At 40.3% G+C, this 24,941-nt stretch overlaps 1 pseudogene; it reads right to left on the reverse strand.

Moving 5' to 3' along the window:
- On the reverse strand, positions 1-24,861 carry LOC134365594 (small ribosomal subunit protein eS26-like; annotated as a pseudogene).
- Between the last annotated feature and the right edge of the window lie 80 nt (positions 24,862-24,941).

Raw genomic sequence — 24,941 nt, forward strand, 5'->3', positions numbered from 1 at the left:
TTACATGGGCGTTGGTGGAGGTCCTGGGGCAGCACCTGCTGGTCTAAATCGTGGTAGGGGTCTTCCTGTTCTTCTGGAACTTCCGGGCTTCAAGAGATTGATTCCTGACTACCTTGCTGTGAATGGCACAACTTTTAGTAATGTAGCTTCATATAGAGCTTGGGAAGCACATAGGCATCGAAGTCACTCACTTCAGAAACGTCCCTGAAGGCTGCAGCCTCTACTATATTTCAAATGACTAACTTCTTAATGGCTTTGTCCTTGGACACGCATGACAAACTTCTTAATGGCTTTGTCCTTGGACATGCATGGGGTACAGTTTGTGCAGCAAATATGCTGCACGTGGCCACGGTCCTGTTTGGCATGACCCTTGTTCCTTCTTTGTTATCTTGGAAGAAAAGACTCCAAATCTGTGGGGTTAGAAATTGACTGCAAATGTTCACAAGCAAATTTTACGGGGTGATGGAAAAGATTTACATTTCTGTATTTTGATTGTGGTGGCAGTTACAGGGATATATCTGTCAAAACTCATCAAACTATATACTTTAAATGTGTGTATTTTATTGTGTTAAATTAGACCTCAATAAAGTTGATTTTTAAATATCTTACTGAAAGGAACCATTAATCCTTGGAGAAATAGTTGATTACATCACTGTGGCAGAGAGATTCCAAGGTGAGCCTAAGACATTTTAAGCAGAAAAACAAGGAAGATTTCAAACATCAATGGAATTATGTCAAAAGTTCACAAGAGTCATTCTTGAAGGGGTTCCTATTGGCCAAAGTTGGACAATTTGAAAACTGAAAAATAATAATTGCTATTGAATGAAACACATTGAATTTCTGAAATTTCATAAGTACGTAATGGTATTCAAGTACACGAAAGCCAGAAAAAATAATTTTTTTTGTTTTTTTACCATTTGAGACAGCTACAAATTAAACAAAAAGAATTAAGCATTTATCCTACCTTTCCATTAGGAACTGTATTTCGTTGAAACTAAATTGCCCAAGTTGATGAGAAAGCACTGTTCTTTATCAAAGATGGATTGCTAATAAATGTATACAAAATGAAAGTAGTAGAAAAATCTTCATTTCCTGACAACTAATCATATTATTAATTCTGGGAAAGATTATTAGTGGGTGCTAACCATTAGTAAGTGGTTGAGAAGGAAATAGACATTTCTATGTCCAAAGCAACCCCACTCAGATGACTTCCTGGTGGCAAAGTGAAGAAAAAGGTAGTTTTACAGTGGAGGAATCAAGCTGTCACTTCCTTAGTCCAGTGACGGAGCAAAATCTAACTCTCACTACTGGTGGGACAAACTATTGTTAATGAATCTTCTTAGGAGGTAGGGGGACATACATAACATTACCCACGATGTATTTTAGTTAAAAATGTTTAATTTGAACTAATCAAGCCATGAGATCAGACTTCTGCTTACAAGAAATAGGACAGAAGAACAAAACAAATGACAATTCAAGTAAGCAATCAGGAAAATTCATTCTACAGTAAAGCTGGTCCAGGTTCTTCTGCAAATCAGTGTCATTCACACTTATAACACCAAGGTCTCGGGTTCAGATCCCCATACCGGCCAACCACCAAGAAAAAAAAAAAAGAAAGAAAGAAAAGAAAAATACACTTTCAAATGTTTAAAAAGTTTCTGGCTGAGCGTGGTGCTGACAAATGTTTAAAAAGTTTAATTATTTATTATATTTACTTTACCACAATTAAAAGAAAACAAAAGACATGGTAAGGCGGATGTTGATAGTAGGGAGGCTGTGCACATGGAGGGGCAAGGGATACATGGGAATTCTGTGTATTTCTGTTCAATTTTTCTGTGAACCTAAAACTGCTCCAAAAAATAAAATCTATTTTTTTAAAAAAATGCTTCTAGATTAAAAGAGGTTTAAGGTACACAGCAACTGGATTCTAAAACTTGAAGTGTGATCTGTGATTGAATTCTAGTTTAGACTGACTATATGTATAAGTCGTTTTTGGTACAACTGGAGAAATTTGAATACATCATTCAAATTTCATGTAAATTAGACCATTTTGGCTATGTAACGAAAGAGATTCAAAAATGTCTACAATCACTTTAAAATACTTCAGCATAAAAAATTGAATTGGAAGGGGAAAAATCATTGACTAAAATTTATAGAATTTTCAAGAGAAATGTTGACTTGTTCCTAAAAAAATTACTGCTTTCATAAAATCATTACAAAGTTAAATTTAAAAATTTTAAAGTATCGGTTTAAATTAAATAATAAATTAAATTAAATTTAAGTACTTTGCCAAAGTGGCATATTTAGGGGTGGCATATTCTGGTCAGCTTCAAAAGTAACAGGACATGACTCTGGCTGATGTGATATAGAAAAAGGAATTCACTGGAAGGACACAGGGGTGCTCAAGGTCTTGAAAGAACAGCCAGGCTTACAAAAGACAAGAACCAAATGGCTGCAGGGATCTAGATGGCGAGAACTACGGCATAGTCTCTTCAGGGTGACGACTGGAATGAATCAGCTCTAACCATTTTCAATCTGTATTTCACTTTGAAAAGGATTCAAATGACAGGAAACAGGGATTTGGCTGGCCTAATTTAGGCCATACGCCCTCTCTGCCAGGGCAGTAGGGCATATTGACTGACAGTTCCACCATTTGAGTGTGCAGAGTGGGAAGAGTAGTTCCCCAAAGTAAAAAATCAAAATATGCTAGTAGAAAAAGGGAAATTAGATACTAGAACAGGCAATAAACCAATAGATTCCACCACAACTTAACATGTGTTTGGCATACACATACATCATTTCATTTATTTCTCAAAATAACCCTGTGTGGTAGCTATTAACAAGTCTGAGAAAGGTTCAGAGAGGTTATGCAACTTGCCCAAGATCACAAAGCAACTAGGCAACATAGCTAGCATTTGAACTCAGGTCAAAACCCTGCTTTCAAAACTCGTGCTTATTCTGTTACACCATGTGTACACTAGGAAAAATAAACAAAACAAACTGTTTTATTCTAATATAAACTCAGCACAACACTGAACACTTCTGTGACCAGGTGTGTGGGTTTTTTTTCCCCACACACCAAGCAATTCTCCAGTGAACACCAACCGGGTGTCCTATAATTCAATTCAGTTTTGACACTATCTATACGGAGTTAGAATCAGATCCCACAGATTGAATCTTACAAAACTGCCCTCCACTTCAGATACCAGTTGCAAGTTGGGGCCTCTAGAACTTCTGGTCCACTGACTATAAATTGAGGGCTTCCATGACCCCCTCCTCAGATTTGATTAATTTGCTAGAGTGGCTCACAGAACTCAGGGAAATAGGTTAGTTACATTTGTCAATTTATTATAAAGGATATTACAAAGGATACAGATGAACAGCCAGATGAAGATATGCATAGGAGAAGGTCTGGAAGGATCCTGATCACAGAAGCTTCTGTCCCGTGGAATTGGGGTGCACCACTCTCCCAGTGCCCAGATGTGTTCACCAACCCCAAAGCTCTTCAACCCATACTTTTGAGATGTTTATGTAGTCATGATTGATTATTAACTTCATTCTCAGCCCCTCTCTCCTCTCTGGAAAATGGGAGGTGGGGCTGAAAGTTCCAAGCTTCTAAGCATGGCTTGGTTTTTCTGGTGACCCATCCAGCAGCCCACCAAAAGTCACCTCATTAGAGCAAAATATGCTCCTATCACACAGGAAATTCCAAATGATTTAGGAGCTCTATGTCAGAAGTTCCCATCACTCTGGAAATTACACTGTGTCAGAAGCTCCATAACACAGTTAAAACCACATATAAAAAATAAAATAAAATAAAAATTTTGAAAAGCTCTTATCACTCAGGAAATTACAAAAGTCTTAGGACCTCTGTGTCAGAAACCAGGGTCAAAGACCATATATAGATTTCTTATTATTTCACGCTTGCTATTGAAGGAAAAAGGTTTAGAGAGTGGAAGTTATTACTTAGCATCCCTGGCTTTCAAACCCAAGTTGGTCTAACTCCAAAACCAGGTTCTCCAAACAACTACACCCCACTACCTGCATCTGGAGCTCTTCTGCCCCTTTTGCCACTCAGGTCTGAGGACAGTTATCTTGCTTTCCCCTCTTGGTAAGGAGAGGGGTGGTCTCAGTCTCCTCACCTACATAGTAAGGAAGTCAGATTTGTTTATTTCTGAAGGTCCCTCCGCCTCTGAGTTCTGCTTCTACTGGCAAGGCAAAGAGCTGAGTTCTGTGTAAAAGAGAAGAGCAAGGCCCCATTTAATGGACTTTGTGACCCAACCAGCTGGGAGCTCAGAGTTGAAATGCATGGCTTATTTCAGTAAATAAGGGGGCACTCTAGACATCTAGAGGTGGGAAGGTGGGCTGCAGATCGGTTAGAGAAATGGCTCGGTAAACAGTGATATACAAGTAAGAGAAGTTGATACAAAAAAAAAAAAGTGGGCACTGTTTGAGGCAATCTTCTTCCTCTTCTCTTGCCCTTATCTTTAGCTCTATTTTCTTTCTTCCTCATATTCTTGGGAGAATGGGGAAGAACAGAAGAATTTGAAGGGAAATAGCTGCTTGATTGCAAAAAAGTAAAGATAAAAAGATGCAATGACTTAAATCAACTTTCTCCTCTTCCCAAACATCTCAGAATGTCTGTCTCAATTTAGATAGCAAAGGGGCAGAAAGGGTGTGATACCTTTCTTCCCCATCGTAAGGGTCACAACCCACATTCTTATAACAAAAGACAGATTAACAAGACAGAAGCATAACAAATTTATTTAATCAAAGTTTTACCTGACATGGGAGGCTTCAGAAGGAAGACCCAAAGATACAGGGAAAACTATCCATCTTTATGCATAGTTTTGATAAAGAATGGACAGCTATGTAGAAATATGATTAGACCATAAAAGTATTGTCGGGTCTGCTGCCGGCTGACCCAAACAGCCCTAGCCTCATTCCTTTTGGTGGGTGAGCAAATGGCCCGGATTCCTCTTTCCCTCCTGTCCCCTTTGGAAGGAGACGGGGGAAGAGAGCCGTGAAGAGAGGTGAGCACACCGCTGGCGCCAACCAGCCCGGTTAAAGGACACTCAGATGCGGTGGGGGTTCTGTGGAGCAGTTCCGTTTATTATCACACAAGCACTTGCTTTTAAAGGCAAATGGGGAAGGGAGGTTTTTTACATAATCCTATCAGCTTAAAGGTCAAGGGCATGCATCCTGTCTCAATGCCTAGCTATTGCAATCACGCAGTGTTCACGAGTGTGGAAGCGCGTATTTGGACAATAAGGGCTAAGGCAAGGTTCCCGCAGACACTCCCACCCTACTTCCTCCCGGCGCCTTCTTAGGCTGCCACATTAATATACCCTTGTGAGCCCATAATGGCACCACTTGTAATGTCACTTAAGGTGGCGTTAGTTTTTAAGGCCCGACAAGGTATTATCCAATGCTAGTACACTGAGGTGGGGAAACCCAGCAAGGCCTGTCTGTTCACATTCTTCTTGGCCTCTCTGTGTAGCATTACTTCCTCCCAGGAATGGGGCACGAACCCTCTGGAACAAGGGTAAGTCAGAGAATTTCTCTATGGCCAGCTCCTAGACAGAAAGGCAGAGGAAGTTTAGAGTAATAATTAAGTTTTTATGGCTGGCTTTGGGGAAAGGGGTCCTAGTTTCTATGACCAGCCTTGGGGAAGAGGAATTCTGATTTCTATAACTTGTTTGGGGGGAAGAATGAGGTGGGAGAGGCAGGAGGGCAGGACCTCGGTTCTGAGGCTGCTTCTGAGGACTCCAAGTCCTTTAGTTCAAAATACTCAGCATGCTAAAGCACCATGCTTTAGGGTATCATTTTCTGAATCCCAACAATAGTAAACAGGAATCTGAAAAATCTACATTTGCTCATGATTTTTCATTATAGAGAATATATTTAAGTGGATCAACATGCTATCTTCACTAGAATTCTGTTATAATGTCATTAATCTGTATTCAAGCATAGTAAAAATATTCCCATGCTCACCCTGATGACTCAGCTCTAAAGTCATGTCTGCTAAAGGGAGATAAAACTGCAAAAGGCTCCATGGGTGAAAAAACATTTCATTCCTTCAGCTATGGTAGGTTTCCACCCAGATGCAGCTCTTGGATATTGGTTGGGGGCCAGAGGTGACTGATGTCAAATGGTCCTCTGATGATTGCCAGTCCACAGGGTATTGGGGACACAGCTGGGTGGAAAGGATTTCTTTATAGAGCTCCATTTCCCCATCCTATCCTCTGATAAAAGTCATCTCATAGCCAGATGGTAGGGGATGGGGAATAGGAAAGACTAGAGAAAGAAAGGCCCCTGGACAGAGCAGTGGTTCATGCATCAAAACAGGGCACAGATGGTCTTCCAAGTAATTAGAGAAATTAAATCCCCAGCATATTGTAATCCCTGTACAGCCAGACCGCTAGAAGGAAATAGAGAAAGAGGGTGGGGAGTGGGAGGGAAAGAGAGAGAGAAACACATGGAAAGTATAAAAGACACTTCAAAACTCAAGGTCTTGCTTGGGCAAGACATTCCTTCTCAGAAGTACTAGGGTTTCCCATTTACCTCTTTTACAGTTTTATGAACCATATTTCTTTTCTTTCCTTTTGTGGCTGGCAGGTATAGGCACCAAATCCTGGACTTTGGTGTAATCAGCACCATGCTCTAACCAACTGAGCTAACTAACTGGCTAGCCAATTTCCTGAATCACGTTTCATCTTCTTGTGGCCCCCACTCTCTTCCTGTGGCCCTCACTCTCTCCCAACTGGCTCATATATTAAGGAGAATTGGCTGAAGTAAGATGTCTTGGCTGGGGCCATAAATTTCTCTCTTATGGGCTTTTGTTGATTATTTCAGCTGAATTCCCATTAATAGTAGAAAAACTTCATTATCCACATACTCAGTAATGTTAAAACTTGACTGGGAGCCAGGAACAGTAATCACTGCTTGGTTCTTTTTTTGTGTGTGTGTGTGTGTGACTGGTAAGGGGATCGCAACCCTCGGCTTGGTGTCGCCCACACCACGCTCAGCCAGTGAGCGTACCGGCCGTCCCTATATAGGATCTGAACCTGCGGTGGGAGCGTCACTGCGCTCCCAGCGCTGCACTCTCCCGAGTGAGCCACGGGGTCAGCCCCAATCACTGCTTGATTCTGACCCAATACTTAACTAGTTGTGAAGGGTAAGGAAGGCCTTTGGTCACTAGCACTAACTATACACTCATGGTGACTGGTTTGGAGGATCTGGTGACAGAGTTATGCCATAGCCCTGGAGAAGAGGGCATTGCAAAGGACATAATGACACATGTTTCTCTTCAGATCACACAAATGTTTTGCTTTTTGTAAAGTACCAGAGGGATAAATGTCCTCAACAGAGCTACCTGTGCCAAGGATAAACTTCCTACTGTGATATGGACCTTTGTGAGTACTAATCCCACCATGACAGAGGGTGAACTGTGTCCATAAAGGTGTGATGTAGGGGAAAGGCTGTTGGATTGGGTAGATTTGGTTTTAGTCCTGTCTTTGACACAAATTTGCTGGGTGGTTTTTGCTAGATGCCTTACCTCTCTGGACCTCAAATTCCTCCTCTGTAGAAGAGAGATCATACTATTTGTATCTTAGGGTTTTTGAAGGGCTCAGCAGAATAATGCTGTGAAAGTGTTTTGAAAACCTTTATGGGTTATAAAATAGAATAGAATATGATTTTATCCATCATCTCCCCTAATCATTCTTTTATATTTGAAATGTGTGGATGGGTCCCTCACCCTAGATTCTCCCTAGATTCTTGCAGAAGAAGGTTGAACAGGATCATGCAGTGATTTCAGAAGGCACCAAAGGGGGTGTGGACTGAAATGGATTTGGAGAGATGTAGATTACTGGATCATGATTTCACAGTGTCACTGAGGGCATGCATTCACACAGCAATTACCCAGAAGGGAGGCGTCTTTTTCTGCTGCCTTTACAACAGCTTGTAAAGGACTCTGGTCAACTGCTTTATCTAACTACCATGCTGAGTAATCACTGTAGCAGGGTAGGAGAAAAGCGGTTGCTACTCTCCTCTTTGTGAAGGTTTTGGGATGCTGGTTTAGAAGATTTTAAAAAACAGCTCCAGCTGCCACCACAAAGGCACCATTCACAAGGTTAAAATGTAGCAGTGAGCTGTTTTTTCAGACTAGCAAATATCTTAAAAATTGGTAATACTCAGTGTTAGCGAGGATGTGGGAAAATGGACACTCACTCACAAGGAAAGTGTAAACTAGAATCTTTAGAGGACAATATGGCTGTATCTTTTCTACTCCACTCCAAATTTCACAACAGAATCAAGCTATGAAAAAGAAGAGAGACCTCCTTAGACCCTGAAATTCCATTTTATAATATATTCTTTACACGTTTAAAGCATTTTACAATTTACATATGTGATCTTATTCAATCCTTAGTAAATTCAATAACATGTTTGTAAACATATCTATTTGACAGATAAGGAAACCGAGGTTCAGATTTATTCCCTTGATTTGTTCAGAGTCTTATTGTTAAATTAAGAAACCTAAGCCCCAATCGATGCCTTTTTTCCTATATAGCAAAATGGACAGAACACAAAGGAGGGAACTTCTTACTAGAAGGAATCATCAATGCTTTCTGGAATAATATGAAGCATAAGTAAATTTCTTAAAAAAGAAACATCTGGGTAGGCATAATATCTGCCAAAAGGTCAATCAGAGAGCTGACAAATGGTTTTGATATCCCCTGTGGATTAGTCAAAATTTGTTTGGTTGCAAGTGACAGAAACTTTACCAAAACTGAATGTCATCAGAATTGGCTTCTATCTCTTGGTTCTGTTTTCCTCAGTGTTGACTTCTTTGTTAGATAGGCTCTTCCCATGGATGCAAACCGATCCCAGCAGCTCCAGTTACCTTCCTCTCATGCAGCAAACCCAGCATTATGAGAGCCTTTCCCCCAATAGCTCTAGTTTGTACAGAACTAGAGTACATATCCAATCCTAGAGTAATGGCTGAGTCAAACCCAGTCAAATCACATAGACTGAAATTAACAGTAAAATCGGTATTCTGTTACCAAAAGAAGGATGCATAGATACTGGGAAGACTAAAACAACAGTTGTCCACTAAACTCTGGAAGGAAATGTAGAGAAATTTTGGTGGAAAAGAGAACATACAGCATTTGTGCTTCCCACATTAAAGACTTCCTCAAAATGCCCTTTTATGGAAAAGCTTTCCAGGAGCAATACAGCTCCTCTATTCCCTACAAATCTGATCATACAAAGAAAGCCTTATCCTTCTGCCCACTGTGACTGAGATATGTCTATACACTGTCTGGCCAGCTGCCTACTGCCTCTCTGTGCTCTGGAGAGAGCTTTTGAGGAAGAGATGGTTTCCATCCTTAGAGCTGTTTCACTGGAGGCAGGATTAGCAGGAAAAACAGAGAAGATATAAATCTATTGATATATCTGGACCTAAAAACCTGGAACCAGTAGAATATGGAGGAGCAAATTTCTGTATGTGTGTGTGGGGTATCCATTTATGTATGACTACAAGAAAAGGAGGGTTAAAAGAGAGGAGGGGAAGAAGAAAGAGAGAGGGAAAAAAAGACAAGGAGAGAGTTTGACTTTCTAGCAGTTTTCATATTCTCATTGCCTTTCTTCTCTTCTTCCTGTTTTTATTAGTTAGGACACTGACTAGATGGAGACAAATATATCAGTGGCTTAAACAAGGAAGAAGTTCTGTTTCTCTCCCAGGTAAAAGTCTGAGCTGGTAGACCCTGCAGGGTCAGTCAGGGGCTCTGTTCTTCCAGGGTCCTCCTGGGATTCATTTCTTCCATCTTGTTCCTCCACCATCCCCCATGGTGTTATTCTCGTCTGCAAGGTCAAAGCCGACTCACCTTCAGCATATTCTACAGGGTGGAAGAGAAGGGCAAGCAGCTTCCTATTAAGGGCATGACCTGGAAGTTGCCAACATCACTTCCATTCACTTCCCTTTGGCCAGAATGTAGTGACATGGTCATACCTAGCTGCGAGAGAGAGTATAACTGACTGCCAAGCGCCTGGTTAAACTTAGAGGATCCATTACTATCAGAAAGATGGGAATATTGGAGAACAATCAGCAGTCACTCTCCTTCACCCTTCTAATCAAAGCCAGTTCTACACATCTCTCTCCCTTAAAATCCTCCACACCCTTCAAGAATTAGTTTATGTGACTTCTTTTAAGAAGCTATTTCTGATGCTCTCCCACCACTGAGCTCCTGTGGCCCTTTTCATATTTCTTATGGTCCTTATGGGTTCCCTACTAGTCTATGAGCTCCTTAAGGCAGGAATGAGGTACCAGTCATGTCTCTGCCCCTCTGTCCCACCACACCTATCACACAGCAAGGTCTAACAAATGATTGCTAAATAAGCGAACCTTCTCTTTTCAAAATCTTTTGACAGTACATTGGAAGTATCATTAGAATATTGGAAAGTTGGAAATCTCTATATACTAAAGTACTTCCTAAAAGCAAGGACCTTCTCTTAAATAATCATATGTTTTTTCATTTTGGTTTGAGGGAGATGTCCTTAAATGCCTGGAGTAATGAAAGGAAGAGAGGAAAGAAAAAACAGAGAAAGAAAAAGCAATAGAAAAGAACAGAAAATTCTTCGGGTGTTTGCAGACTAGTTCTGTGTTGGATCACTCCTTCTGTGCTTAGCCAGGTTGTTTACAACTCTGCCTTAACCTCCACTACCTGCTTGTACTGAGCCTAAAGACCAGCCAGAGATGAAAGCTTATGGTTTTCTCAGTTCTTCTCTAAGCATATGTCCTTCCCTTGGCATGTGTGTGGCTTTCTTTTTTTTTTTTTTTTTTTAAAAAGATGACCGGTAAGGGGATCTTAACCCTTGACTTGGTGTGGTCAGCACCACGCTCAGCCAGTGAGCGAACCGGCCATCCGTATATGGGATCCGAACCCGGGGCCTTAGCGCTAGCAGCACCGCACTCTACCGAGTGAGCCACGGGCCGGCCTATGTGTGTGGCTTTCTAGACGTCCCAGTTAACACGGGACGCTTTCAAAGCCCCCCAAAATCTTACTCTCTGGGTTTTTCTCCCAGGCTTTTGGGATGTCCGTTGTTTGCCACATTGTTATTTTTTGCCCAGGCAGCAGCAGTTTCTTCATTTGTCTTTCCATGTTTTTAGGGAAAGTCCTCTGTGTAGCTGCTCTGCTCTGGCAGAGTTCCAAGTTAGTTAAAATAAAGGAAAGTCCTTTGCATGAATCCTTCTGGGAAATCCCAGACAGGTCCAAAAGACAAACACTACTCCTTGGGAATAAAGTCTACTCTGCTCCTTCCAGAACCAGGTACCCCCACTGGGAATACCAGCTGCTGGCTTTAAGATCACAGCTTCACTATGGAGCGGGTGGGACTAGGGTAAGTTAAAATACCACAAAGATCGCCTTCTCTGTTTCAGTGGCTTTTCTCCTGGTTAAGCATTTGCTTGGTTGCTGTAAACTCTTGACCATCTCCTAGAATTCTGGTAAGGTTGATTCTGACAGGTTTTGCCAGGTTTTTCAATGTTTCTGTGGAAAGATGTTTCCACTACTCTGCCATTCTCACTAACACAACTCCTATCCTCCATGCCTTTTTACTATACTTAATCTCTATCTTTTTATGCTGTTTTCCAAGTGACTTCCTTAGAAGTGTAATTCACTAATTCTCTCTTTGACTGTATCCATTTAAGATAGTCTATCATGTTTATTGAGGATTTCCCCTCAACTATACTTTTTTGTTTTAGGAATTCCTTTTTGGGATTTCTACTTGATACATTTATTTCTACTTTTTAAAATTTTCATCTTGAAATAATTTTAGATTTACAGAGGAGTTACAAAGATAGTATAGCAAGTTCCTCATATATCCCTCACCCAGCTTTTTATAATACTAACATCTTACATACCTATGGTACATTTATCAAAACTAAGAAACTAACAATTATATAACACTATTAACTTTATTCAGATTTCCCCAATTTTTTATTTATGTCCTTTTCCTGTTCAGAATCTAATATAAGACATCACATTGCATCTAGTTTTCAAGTCTCTTTAGTCTCCTCCAATCTCAGACAGTTTGTCGGTCTTTCATTACCTTGTGACCTTGGCTCTTCTAAAGAGTACAGGGCAAATATTTTGTGGAATGACCCTCAATTTACATTTGCCTGATGTTTTCTCATTACTAAACTAGAGATAGACTTCAGAGAAGAATGTCACAGACGTGAAGTGCCCTTCTCATGACATCACATAAGGGGGTATGTATTATCAACCTGACATTATTATTGAAGTTAACCATGATCACTTGCTTAAGGTGTTATTTGCTAGGTTTCTCCATTGCAAAGTTACTATTTTTTCCTTTCCATATTCTATATATAGAAATGAGTCACTGAGTCCTCCAGTCAATATTCAAGAAGAGGGAAATTAAGTTCCACCTCCTGGAAGGAGGAATATCAGAGAATTTGTGGACATTATTAAAACCACAATACTTATTAATTACTGTGGTGGTTTTAACATACATCCTCAAATGGACTTATTTTTATATCTACCTGTTCTATATTTTTGCCTGTTTTTATTTCACAATTTTATTAATTTATTTATTTTTGTGACTGGTAAGGGGATTGCAACCCTTGGCTTGGTGTCATCCGCACCGCGCTCAGCCAGTGAGCGCACCGGCCATTCCTACACAGGATCCGAACCCGCGGCAGGAGCACCACTGCACTCCCAGCGCTGCACTCTCCCTAGTAAGCCACAGGGTCGACCCTTATTTCACAATTTTAAATTCTTTTTTATGTTTTCTTCAATTTCTCATTCTTCCTTTATTCTTTTGAGGATCCAAAGCATACTTATGTCAAGGTCTTTTAAAAATTGTTCTTTTCAGGGGTGTATTAGTCCATTTCTGTTGCTTATAACAAAATACCTGCAACTGGGTGATTTATAAAGAAAAACTAAATTTATTGCTTACAGTTTCTGAGGCTGGGAAGTCCAAAGTCCATCTGGTGGTGGCAACAGTGACCCAGGAGTCTCACATTACAAGATGGTGGAAGCAGGGAGAGCAGAGAAAGAGAGACTCTTCATTCTCCGCTTTTAAAGTCCTCCAAACCACACCCATGACCACCAAGTTTAATCCATTCACTATGGCATGACCCTACAATCTAATCACCTCTTTGAAGCTCCACCTTTCAATTACCATAATAGGATTTCCCACCATCTTAATTAACAGTCACAATGGGAACCAAGTTTCTAATACATAAAACCTGGGGGACACAATTTAAGCTCAGTGAGTCTTGGGGTGACATAATTCAATCCACTTCAGGCTCAGTGCTATCTGTGACTTTAGGCATCCACTGGGGTTCTTGCAATGTATTCCTCAAGGATAAGAGGGGACTAATGTACTCAAAATCTTTAAAACAATTTTTTAAAATTTATTATTAGCGTATTCTCCAAAGGGAAATTGGGCTGCTACTACACAATGGAGATCAGGAAGAGTATGTCTGGAATACAGGAGATCCCTTAGGATATCTCTTAGTGTTGCCATGCTCTATGATTAAAGTCAATGGAAACTACAACAACCCAACCCTGGCAGGACTACTTATGTTCCAGACTCTTCAGGAAGGAAAGTTTAGCTCACCCTACTAGGCAAAGAATCACGACCAACTGAGGTGCTTGCTGACAACAAAGGGAATATGGAATGGGTAGTGAGAGAAGCTACCAGCGATGACCACATGACTAGATGCAGAAAGGAATGTAATTGTTATGGATACTTCTTCTCTGTTATGAATATTTATGTGTATCAAATATCTCTGGTTCTGGTTCATAACCCAGTACTGGCCAGCTGCCAGAAACAAAACAACAACAATGACAAAAACCAAATATCTCTCATTCTTTTCCCACTCTTATCCCCTTACCATATAACATAGGATGTATTAATAATAGTTAACTTTGCATCACAGTATTTAAGTTATAGGATATTAAAGAGGAGAGTTAACATCACCAAGGACTTTGGGTCTTCTTCTGGGAGAGCGAGTTAGTGCACTTTCAGTTGTAGGCAGGATACTTATATCATGTTGGGTGGATGTATGACTTTGTTATTATCCTTATTTGGAGGTTAAATATAGTTTAAAGAGTTGTGTATAGGGCCGGCCCATGGCTCACTCAGGAGAGTGCGGTGCTGATAACACCAAGGCCCCGGGTCGGATCCCATATAGGGATGGCCAGTTAGCTCACTGGCTGAGCGTGGTGCTGACAACACCAAGTCAAGGGTTAAGATCCCCTTACCAGTCATCTTTTAAAATAGTAATAATAGTAATAATAATAAAGAGTTGTGTATAGGTGCCACATTGACAAGGGATGGACTGAGATGACTAGTTTTATGTATCAATTTGGCTAGGATATAGTACCAGTTATCTAATCAAACACTAATCAAGGTTTCGTTGTGAAGAAATTTTGTAAATGTGGTTAACATTCTATAATAAGTTGACTTTAAGAAAAGGCGATTACCCTGGATCATGTGGATGGGCCTCATCCAGTCAATTGAAAAGCCTTAAGAACAAAACTGAGGTGTCCCTGAGAAAGAAGAAATTCTGCCTCAAAACTGCAATGTCAGCTCTTGCCTGAGTTTCCAGCCTGCCCTACCTACCTCGCCTACCTACCTCGGACTTGTCAGCTTCCACAATTATGTAAGCCAATTCCTTGGAATTAAATCTGTCTATATATGTATATGGATATTCAATGTTCTTTTTCACTAGAGAACCCTGACTGATAGCCTAAAAGTCTGACAATAATTAAATAGTTAATAAATTATGGTATACTCGTTTGTTGAATTATTTTTCAGCATTAAAAATTATGTTTTCAAGCTGGCCTGTTAGCTCAGTTGGTTAGAGTGTGGTGCTGATAACACCAAGGTCTAGTGTTCAACCCCTGTACTGGCCAGCAAAAAAAAAAATTGTGTTTTCAAGAGACACGTAAATAACATGGGGAAGTTCTCATAATATTATATTATGTTCAAACAATAGGGAAAATTTATCTCTGCAATTTTGTTTCAAAAAATAAACACACACACAGATGGAAGGAATACACATACACACACACTCAGAAGGAAAATCATAACAATACTTATTTATTGTTTATGGGTTTTAAAAGTATTTCCAGACATTTGTTGTTTATGTTGTCAGAGCAAAAATATCTAATTGTCTAAAATGATAACAAAACCATTGTTCCACTTTGAAAGCCATCTTATTTTTCTGTAATTAGTTGATGCCTATATATTTGTTTTTATGCCAAGATTGTCTTGCAGTTGAATCAAAAGATATAGCTGGTGGAAGATTCCTCAACAAAATTGGTAGGCAATATTCTTTTCTTTTTCTTTTTTACATGTAGCAAGTTTATATATGAATATGTTAATAAATGGAAAAATTCAACATAAAGTAATTTTACCAGGAGTTCTTTGATCACAATGTCTTTGAATAGCCAAAATTTTATAATGGATACGTTTTTATTTCTTAACTTCTTAAATAATTAAGTTCAAACAGAATTCCAAAGCTGAGATTGGCTTACAGTTAGTGAAAGCCCCAAGTACATGTGGCAACATTTAGGGACAGTAGAAGAATATTAGTTTTAAGATGTGTGGCCTATTACTGCGACAAGTCTATTGATGGCCTATCTGGAATGCCACGCTTTTCAGAACAAGTTTCTTTAGTCTTATATTCAGGTTTTTTCCTTTCTTTCCTGTCATTTAGATTCAAGTATTGGAGTGATATACTGATGGGAATGATCTTGGGCCATCCTTATATATTTGCCATTTAATTTGCTTTATCCCTGGATTTAAAAAAAAAATTATTTTACTAAAATGGAAATTTATTTAATGTAAATGCATACATTAATAAAAAGAAAGATCTCAAATTAATAGTCACCTTTGCACCTTAAAAATCTAGAAAAATGAAGAACAAACTAAGCCCAGACCTAAAAAAGGAAGTAAATAATAAAAATTAGAGCATAGATAAAAGAAATAGAAAATAGAAAAAAAATAGAGAAAATCAATGAAACCAAAAGTTGATACTTTGATGAGATCTACAAAATTGACAAACCTTTACTTAGATGGATGAAGAAAAAAGAGAGAAGACTCAAATAACTAAAATCTGAAATGAAAATGGGGTCATTACAACCAAATTTACTGAAATCAAAAGGGTCATAAGAGAATACTATGAATAATTCCTGGTCAACAAATTAAATCGTCTAGATTAAATGAATAAATTCCTAGAAACACACCATCTACCAAAACTGAATTATGAAAAAAAAGAGAATTTGAAAATAACTATTGCTAGTAAGATGAATGATTATCATTTTCTGGATTCCTGATACAGGACTCCCTTGAGGATTTCTTGAAGGGCTGGTTGTGTGGTGATGAACTCCCACAATTTTGTTTACACTATTCCTCCCTAATTTCTGAAGGATAGCCTTGCTGAGTATAGTATTCTTGGCTGGCAGTTTTTTTTCTTTTAGCATTTTGAATACTTCATCCCATTTTCTTCTGGCCTGTAGAGTTTCTGTTGAGAAGTCTGCTATTTGTCTGATAGGGGCTCCCTTACAGTTAACGTGATATTTTTCTCTTGCTTCATTTAAGATTCTTTCTTTGTCTTTGAGCTTTGCCAGTTTGACTATAATGTGTCTTGGAGAGGATCTTTTGGGGATGAATCTGTTGGGGGATCTTTGAGCCTCCTGGATCTGAATGTCCATGTCTCTCCCTATACCTGGGGAGTTTTCCAGTTTTCTGTTATTTCACTGAATAGGTTTTTCTTGCCTTTTCCTTTCTCCTTGCCTTCTGGAACACCCATGATTTGAATGTTTGTGCACTTAAGGTAGTCTGCTGGCTCTGTTAGATTTTCTTCATTTTAAAAAATTTTTTTCCTTTTTTTTCCCCCTTGTATGCCTGGGTTATTTCTAAAAGAAAATCTTCAAGATCAGAAATTCTATCTTCTGCTTGTTCTAGCCCATTGCTTAAGCTCTCAGTTGTGCTTTTTAACTCATTGAGTGAATCTTTCAGTTCCATGAGTTCTGCTACATTCTTTTAAAGGTATTAATATCCTTGTAAACTTCCTCCTTCATATTCTGGATTTTTTTTTTTTTCTTTTTTCATTATGTTATCTGAGTCTTGTTGTATCTCAGTGAAGTTTCCTTAAGACGATAGCTTGGAATTCCTTTTCAGTCATTTTAAGGTTTCCTGCTCTATAGAGTCTGGTTTTTGAGAATTACTGTATTCTTTTGGTGGTGTCATATTTTCTTGGACTTTCATTTCTAGTATCTCTATGTTGATGTCTGGTCATATGGTAGAGCAGTTGCTTCTTCTAATACTCTGGGGTGGGCTTTGAGAGAGACATCCTCTTCTTTTTCTGGTCTCTGCTGGTGATTATCCTTGTGTCATTGCAGTCGAGGGTCTGGTGGGCTGCCTGCATGATGGCTGTGGCTACTGCTGTGGTGTCAAGCCACTTTGCAGCAGCTGTGGCTGTGGTGGGTCTGCTTCCAGGCAGATGGGGCTGCCCTTAGCTCCTGCCTAGGACCCCAGATGTGCTCTGCTTCTTCAGCATATTCTTTTAGAATTCTTTTTTTGGGGGGGGGGGTGGCTAGAGGGTATGGGGATCTGAACCTGTGAACTTAGTGTTATATGGCTGCACTCTAATCAACTGAGCTAACTGGCCAGCCTAGAATTCTTATTTAACCCCCAATTAGGCATTTGGGAAAAGTATGAAGCAGGTAGAAATGACACCATGAGATACTTTTTTGTTTCCAATTAGCTATTTTTCTCTCATCTTTTTTCAAATAAATTACTTGAACTTAGAAGTAGAAAACTTTCACCTCTCCCTTTGCTTTCTCATCTTACTGAGGTAACAAATGAATGTGAGATTGTTTAACAGGCAGAAGGAAGAGAAAACAAAGAACCTTGATAATTTACAAACTATGAGATTATATATATTATACATATTATTATATATTATATATTATATAATATTATATATTCCTGAATGATTAGAAAATGTCTATACTTAATACAATTCCTACCAGTGTGTGTGCCAAATTATACATAAAATACAGAAATAGAATTTTTGCTCTCAAAATAGGTGGTGTTCTGGATAAAATATTTCATTTCTGAATAATGAGAAAACATAAGAGTACTAGGAAAATACTAAAATAATACCACTTGCAACTTTGACTGGACCCAGATATTTAATGTGGCAGAAGCTGAAAACTGTATAGACCTGAGTTCATGGGTTCCAGTTCTGGTTCCTCTCATATCTGGCTGCATGACCTGACTTTTTTGGCCTTAGTTTCTGTAAAACTATGGCTTAAGAAATAAGCTATCTCTAAAATATTTTCCACCTTTAATAACCTATGCCCCAGTATCTGAAAAATACTTCCACAGTGGGTGGAGTAATTACCATTCACATGCATAGGAGACTTCTCATAACTCTACATCATCAGAGAGCCTTTATTGAACACTTACCATTTATGCCAGTTCATGTTCCTGTGTCCTCTAGGTCTCTTTACTTGCTATGTTTTTATTGCGTTTGTATGAGTTAAAATCCCAAACCTTTTTTCCTAACAGAAACACTTTCTCCTGAGCTCTCACTTGCCACTTTGCTAGTAAGTATAGTTAATTAGCTCCAATGCATGAAGAGTAGAGTCGTACAGGGAATTGTGGTAACATCTGAAAGGAAGAGTCGACACCAGTTGACGACCGGAGAGAGCCCGTTTATTAGGCAGCACACACACACATATATAGGGCTTTAAGGGGAAAGCTGATTGGCTTAAAATACAATCCCTACTTAGCATACTGCATGGGGTTTGTGGGGGAGCTGATTGGTGTGTAATTTGCGCCGGCCGGAAGGAGAATACAGAAGAGAAGGGCAACCAGCGCCATGATGGGGTGTGGCCGAGAAGGGCTTATGTGATGGGGTGTGATCCCTTGGGGCATTTGGGTCCCTACAACATCTGCTTTGTTTGTTCCAGGAAATGTATGCAAATAAACAACAGGAGTTACTGTTCAAAAAGCAAGCATAACACAGTTCAATGTGTCCAAAGTATTTTATACTATTTCCTATTGTTTATTGTTCCTGGCAAGATGAAGCCAAAGAGAAGGTGGGGGATGAGCAGGTCCTAGGTCCCCGGCGCATTGATGGGCCTCCAACAGCACTGCAGTGGATTGAATTATGTCCCCCCAAAACTCACTGAGCTTGAATTGTGTCCCCCAAGTTTTATGTATTAGAAACTTGGTTCCCATTGTGACTGTTAATTAAGATGGTGGGAAATCCTATTATGGTAATTGAAAGGTGGAGCCTCAAAGAGGTGATTAGACTGTAGGACCATGCTGTGGTGAATGGATTAAAAACGGTGGTCATGGGTGTGGTTTGGAGGGCTTTAAAAGGGGAGAATGAAGAGTCTGTCTCTCTCTGCACTCTCTGCTTCCATCTTGTAATGTGAGACCCCTGAGTCACTGTTGCCACCACCAGATGGACTTTGGATTTCCCAGCCTCAGAAACTGTAAGCAATAAATTTAGTTTTTCTTTATAAATCACCCAGTTGCAGGTATTTTGTTATAAGCAACAGAAATGGACTAATACAAGCACATTGCATTGTGATAAAAAGGTTACAAGGACTGAAATGGAGGGGTGGGGGTAGAGAAATTGGAACTGTTGGGGTTTTTACTTAAAGCTACAAAATAGTATAGTTTGAAATCATCTTTAAAAAGAACTAGATATGGATATATAGACACAGATATAGGTACGTACAAAAAAACCCCAGAAGATTCTATATCAATACGTAATCATCTGTACTGGCTGGCTGCCACTCAGAAAAGATATGATCAGTTGTTATCTCTGGAAAGTGGAATTATATAGGAGGTTTTTTCTTTCATGTCTTTTTCTCTTTTCTTGCTTTCCAAGTTTCTACTTTGAGCACATATTTATTTTACAATAATAATAATTTAAAAAGCTACGTTAAAAAGTGAATGGAGGGCTGGCTGGTTAGCTTAGTTGGTTAGAGCACTGCCTTGGAACACCAAGGGTTCAGATCCCCATACTGGCCAGCCACCCCCACCCAGAAAAAAAGTAAATAGATCTAACCAAGATTCTGGAAGCAGGTTATTACAGCATTATTCTCATCACACATCACACAGTCTCTTCTTTATAGTTTACAGTCAACCCTATTGTTAATTAACATACCTAGAGGGCTTTGTAAAACATACATTTGACTTAGCCTTCATTCAGTCATTCAACATTTAGGGAGTGTGTAAAATATGCTAGGTGCCTTCCTAGGCCCTAGGGATTTGGAGATAAATAAGGGGAGTCACCTACCTTCAGATAGTTCCCAAGCTAGTGGGAGAGACAGATATGAAAAAATAGACTATTATAATATAGTGTGATAAATTATCCACAAAAAGTTACTGTGGGAGCACAGAGGAAAAAACATCTTAGCCAGGCTGAAAGATGGATAATGGTAAGAGGGAACCAAGTCACAAAAAAGGGAATGCTGGAGTCCAAGAAATTATTTACTAAAATTGAATGATTCTTATTGGATGCTGGAATAAGTGGACAACTAAGGAACATTTCTTAATCTTGGAAGGAAATTTTGAAATTCATTCATTCATTCATCCAACAAATTTTTTTTCGTTTTTTGTCTTTTTGTTTTTTGGCGGTTGGCTGGTAGGGGGATCCGAACAAGTGACCTTGGTGTTATAAGGCTGTGCTCTAACCAACTGAGCTAACCAGCCAGCCCTCAGTAAGTTTTTGTTGAGTGTGAACATGTGCTAGGCACTAGAGATACAACAGTAGCAAAAATAGCCATAGTCCCTACTAGGTGTTAATCCAATAAACACACAAATAAATTTAAAATTCTAATTGTGACAAGTGCTACAAAGGAGAAACACATGGTGCTATGAAACCTAATAGGAGAGGAATTACTGGTCAGGGAAGCCAGGGAACACTTTCTTGAGGAAGTGGTTTTAATTGAGATCTGAGGGATAACTAGGTATTACAAAGCAAAGAGGGGCAGAAAGAGTGCATTTAGTAGAGGTTAAAGCTTTGCCCAGGCCTTGTGGCAGGAAGGAACATTTTGATTAGGAAGGATTGAAAGAGGGTCAGAGTATGGTATGAAATGTGGCTGAAGTCAAATTAGGAGCCAGACAATGCAGGGTCATATAGGCCAGATTAAGGACTTTATCTACTTCCAAAGAATCCAAAGAGCAAGGATAAGACATTGAAGAGTGTATATGATCCCCATGCATGCCAACCACCAAAACAAAACGAAACAAACAAACAAACAAAAACCAAAAGAGTGTTAACCTGGAGGTGGGAATGTGGATGCCTTGATCAAATTTGCATTCAAAAAGATAACTATTTGCAGAGTACAGAACAGAATAACAAAAGAGGCCAGAGTGGTCCATTTAGAGTGGTGAATGCAGGTAGTCCATCTAGGAGACCTTCACAAATGGTCCAAGCAATAGGTGACAGAGACTTGGACTAGGGTGGTTGCAAGACCCGAATAGACTCAAGATATTTAGAAGATAAAATCAAGGGCCGAGCCCGTGGCGCACTTGGTAGAGTGCTGCGCTGGCAGCGTGGCGACGCTCCCGCCCGCGGGTTCGGATCCTATATAGGACTGACCAGTGCACTCACTGGCTGAGTGCTGGTCACGAAAAAACGACAAAAAAAAAAAAAAAAAAGTAGAAGATAAAATCAACAGAACTTGGTGATGGAATATATGTGTGAGTGTGCGTGTGGAGAGGGTATGAGAATAGGGAGAGACAAAGATGATTCCCAGGGCCGGCCTGTGGCTCACTCGGGAGAGTGCGGTGCTGATAACACCAAGGCCACGGGTTCGGATCCCACATAGGAATGGCTGGTTGCTCACTGGGTGAGCGTGGTGCTGACAACACCAAGCCAAGGGTTAAGATCCCCTTACCGGTCATCTTTAAAAAAAAAAAAAAAGATGATTCCCAGGCTTTCATACATCTGGAGAGTATTTTTGTTTTGTTTTGTTTGTAGTGCTGAAGACACAGTGATGAATTCAATGTCTTCTGCAGATTCATTTAGCCTAGGTCTGTGGTTTTTTAATTTTCCTCTTTCCTAGCCTGATTGACTCTTAAAAAGTATAGAGGAAGAGCCCAGGTGAAAGAATTTTGAATGTTTATTTCTTTATCTTTAGGTATACTTACATAAGCAGCATACATTTTAAACATATACTTTGATGAAATTTTACATATGCAGATCAAGATATAGAAATTTCCCAGAACCTCAGGTCCCCTCCACAAGGGTAATGACTATTCTGACTTCTATTACTACTGATCAGTTGGTGCCGATTTTTGCACTTCATTAAAAATGGAATTATGTATTTACTAATTATATTTAGAAATTATTGATTTGTGTTTGATTTCTTTCACTCAACATTTTAAGATTCATCCATATAGTATTGATGTGTAGCACTGCTGTGTAATATTCTATTGTGTGAATATACAATTTCTCTTTCCTACTGCTGGTTGACATTTGCCTATTTCCATCTGCCTATCTCCATTTGAGGCTATTATGAATAAAGCTGCTATGACCATTCTTGTATATGCCTTTTGGTGGATGTAAACACTCTTTCTATTGGGATAATAACCCAGAAGCAGAAGTGCTGGATCATAGGGTACACACGTTTAGCTTTAGTATGTACTGCCCTAGATTTTTCCAAGTCGGTTATACAAAATTATATGCCCACTAGCAATGTATGGGAATTCTAGTGACTCTACCTCCTCATCAGTATTGTGTACTATCAGTCTTTTAAAAGCAGTTGTGGCTCTTTGTTGCATCCACTGCGAGAATGAAGACCATTCTCAGCAGACTGCTGACGTTTCAGAAAAGGTTGACATCACTCTGAAGGGTCGCTCAGTTATAGTGAAGGGCCCCAGAGGAACCCTGTGGAGGGACTACAGTCACATAGTCACATTGATGTAGAGCTAACCCTCCACCAAGGTTAAGGGTTTGGATCCCCATGTTGGCCAGCCGCTGAAAAAAAAAAAAGAAAGAAAAAGAAAAGTCTCCCGGTTGACAAAATATGGGGAAGTAGAAAGGAACTTGCTATTGTTTGCACTATCTGTAGTCATGGACAGAACAAGGTATCTTGGGTGAAAAATACATCTGCAGGGTTCGAATGAAGCCAGGTGTTGCTTGTTCACTCTTTCAAGCCCAGAAAGATGAGTTGATCCTTGAAGGAAGTGACATTGAACTCGTATCAGATTCAGCTGCTTTGATCCAGCAAGCCACAACAGTTAAAAACAAGGATATAAGAAAATTTTTGGATGGCATCTATCTTTCCGAAAAAGGAACAGTTCAGCAGCCTGATAAATAATATCTAAGAGTTGTCCAGCTACAGAAATAAGCTACAGGATGAGTCCCAAGACATACTTAGACATTTTAATGATGCAATAAAAGACCTCTATTGGAAAAAAAATTGTGACCTTTCAAACTTTCAAATGGGCCTTATTTCCACAGAAATGGTAAACTCTGCTGTGAGGTGCATTTGGGGATGGCTTCTGGGACGTCAAGACAAAATACACTAACTTCAAGAATGAGCCTGTAGCAGTGCCCAGGCTGCCACTCTGACATGGGCAGGAGACCAGGATCCAAGCCCAGCCTGCTCTGAGCCCAGAGATTCTCAAAGGATTCCAGAGTCTTGCCCAATGAGTTCCTGGGTCATCCAGAGCATTGTGAGGCAAGACAGAACTAGAACGACAGATTCAAGAAAGAAAGGGGACCTATTCCTGACTCACTCACTCTGTGCATGTGTCTGAAGGGACAGTCCTGACCAAGTAAGATGGGGCTACCTTTCCCAAGGTGGCATTAGGGGTTAGTGGCAGTGCTGACTTGGGATGGCAGAGGACCCTATCTCAATCTGGTCTTTGGTCCGGCTTGGAAAACAAACCCAAATCTCTTTGTAGGCAGAACTTCAGATGGGCCAACGGAGCTCCCTGGAGGTATGAGGCCTGAAGCCTGAAGGGACCAGCAGGTAACTGGGCACCACAGCCTGAGGCCAGTCAGTCCCAAGCAAGAGCATCCTGCTTCCTTGAAGCGTTTCTTTGCCTGAGGAAAGTGGAGGCTGGCACTCAAATTCCTTCAGGATCTTCTGAAAATGGAGGCAAGGGTGATCTTGAAGAAGCCGCTTTTTTTGGTTACTAATGCCAGCCCTAACTGGACTGACAAGCCAAAATGGCCCCTCTCTTTCCTGTAGTTCAGAATTTCACTCAACCTGCCTTGATGGAGACGCAACCTGGGCTCTGAGAGAAAGGCAGGCAGATAAATTACAGCGTGAGGCCTGTTCCTTTTTTTTTTTTTTTTTTTTTTAAAGCCCAAAGACAGTGTGGTTTCGACGGCAGGTCATTCCGTAAAGGGAAGGTGACCGTGGGACTGTTGCGGTTCGAGGGTCAGGAGAGGGTCAGACGGAGTAGAGAATGGAGCCTGAGAGCTCCCCAGGGGAGGGGTGGGTGCAGCCAGAGGTCCGGGGATTACGGCCGGCAGGTCTCTGCGATAAGAAAGTCTGGCCGTGGCTTCGGAGCCGGACTCCACCTTGAGTTGTGGGAGTGGTTTATGCCAACCCCCTAGTACCCAGCCCTTGGCGCCAGGGCACGGTTTGTGATAGGTTTGTGATAGGAAACGTGCGGCGTTGGACTGGAAGTACTATATGCCTGGTAAAGGAGCGTGCTGGGAGGAATTCCTTTCCCCAGCAGGGCTGGTCGCCTCACTTCCGGGAGCCTGCGTATGGGCGGGCTGAGGTTCGAGGTCGGCTGCCTGAAGACACAGTCCCTTGGCCCCAGCTCGTCCATCTCCAGCGGCCGCCAAACGACCGTTGAAACCGGGCGAGTGGCGGCTCGCTAACAGCCAGGAACTCTTCCCCTAACCCCTA

This window comes from Cynocephalus volans, chromosome 17 (genome assembly GCF_027409185.1).
Source record: "Cynocephalus volans isolate mCynVol1 chromosome 17, mCynVol1.pri, whole genome shotgun sequence".
NCBI lineage: Eukaryota > Metazoa > Chordata > Mammalia > Dermoptera > Cynocephalidae > Cynocephalus > Cynocephalus volans.